This window comes from Eriocheir sinensis, chromosome 70 (genome assembly GCF_024679095.1).
Source record: "Eriocheir sinensis breed Jianghai 21 chromosome 70, ASM2467909v1, whole genome shotgun sequence".
NCBI classification, from domain to species: domain Eukaryota; kingdom Metazoa; phylum Arthropoda; class Malacostraca; order Decapoda; family Varunidae; genus Eriocheir; species Eriocheir sinensis.
Genome location: NC_066578.1, coordinates 4,675,884 through 4,677,800, shown reverse-complemented (window position 1 = coordinate 4,677,800; position 1,917 = coordinate 4,675,884).

The following is a 1,917-nucleotide window of genomic DNA, read 5'->3' as shown; positions in this document are numbered from 1 at the left end:
CCCGCTGTGTGGCCCAGGTGTGTGGCCCGGCCGCGGCTCAGGTGTGGCGGGGCCCTGCTCTGCCCTTTGTCTGTGGGGTGTGTGGCACTCGTTTTTGTGGCTCTGCCAGGTGTGGCTGAGGCAGGTGTGTGCCCCGCCGGAATGGCGTGCCGTCAGGTGTTTGGCACCCCCAGGGGTGTGGTTTCCCCCAGGGTAGAGGTGTGTGTCGGGTGCGTGGGCCGCCCCAGGCGCGTGGCACCGTCCAGGTGTGTGGCACCGCCAGGTGTGCGGCCCTGGGTGCCGTAAGTGTGATGGTGTGAAGGCGAGTGCCTGTGGTGGGGCGGGTTATCCGCTACAAATTATAGGTATTTTAAAACGTCCAACCTGGTAATTTTACGGCCTCACCGCCACCCCGCTCCCCCTCCCTTCCTCCCCCTCCCTGCCTCCCCCTGCCCGCCCTCCCCTCGCTCTGCCCCTCCCCCGCCCCGGCCCCGCAGCTTCCACCTCTCACCGCCTCCTCGCCGCCCCGCCTCTCACCCATACCCTCCCATTGTTCTCTCATTGCCTTTCCCTCTCAGCCCGACGCTTCCTTTCACCTCCCCTGGACGTCCTCCGTCCCTCATTTCTCTGTCTGTCTGTCCGTCTGTCTGTCTCTGTTTCTCGCTCACTCACACACACACACACACACACACACACACACACACACACACACACACACACACACACACACACACACACACACACTTATTCTCTCCCTCTCTTTGCTCGTTTGTCTTAATTCCGGAACCGTAGTCAAGAAAAAACATGAAAAGGAAAAATACAGAGAAAGAGGAAACCAGAGAGGAAAGAAACACACACACACACACACACACACACACACACACACACACACACACACACACACACACACACACACACACACACACACACACACACACACACACACACACACACACATGTCACCTGTTGAGACGCCCAGTTGAGGGGATGGGTGAAAGGGGAGGGAGGGAGGAAGGAAGGGAGAGAGGGAGGGAGAGGGCCAGGGTGCTTGTAGGGTGATTAACGCCGCCCCGCCACCCTCCCCACACTGCAAGATAATGTATGAGCTGCTGGCGGGGCGGGGATCGGGGCGGGGATGGGGCGGGACGGGGTCGGGTCAGGTGGGGTGGGGCAGGTGCAAAGGCAAGGTGGCTGAGCGTCTAATTGTTACCTTTTTAAGCACGTCTCAGCTTCTGCCTTGCTGGCCGACCGACTCCTCCGCTTACTCCAAAGGTTCCTCGGTCGGCACTGTCAGACACTCCCACCTCTCACGTAAGGTATTTCCAAAGGCTAAGAAGATAAGTCGGACTCGGTAGTTATGCTCAGGGCTCTCACAACTCCTAAGAAACTACCCTTGGAAATGCCCACCACAGCCCCTAAGAAACTACCCTTGGAAATGTCCCCTTCAACCGCTAAGAAACTACCCTTGGAAATGTCCCCTTCAACCCCTAAGAAACTACCCTTGGAAATGCCCACCACAACCCCTAAGAAACTACCCTTGGAAATGCCCACCACAATCCCTAAGAAACTACCCTTGGAAATGCCCCTTCAACCCCTAAGAAACTACCCTTGGAAATGCCCACCACAGACCCTAAGAAACTACCCTTGGAAATGCCCCCTTCAACCGCTAAGAAACTACCCTTGGAAATGCCCCCTTCAACCGCTAAGAAACTACCCTTGGAAATGCCCCCTTCAACCGCTAAGAAACTACCCTTGGAAATGCCCACCACAACCCCTAAGAAACTACCCTTGGAAATGCCCCTTCAACCCCTAAGAAACTACCCTTGGAAATGCCCCCTTCAACCCCTAAGAAACTACCCTTGGAAATGCCCCTTCAACCCCCAAGACTCTACCCTTAGAAATGTCCCCTACAACTCCTAAGAAATGCCCACCACAACC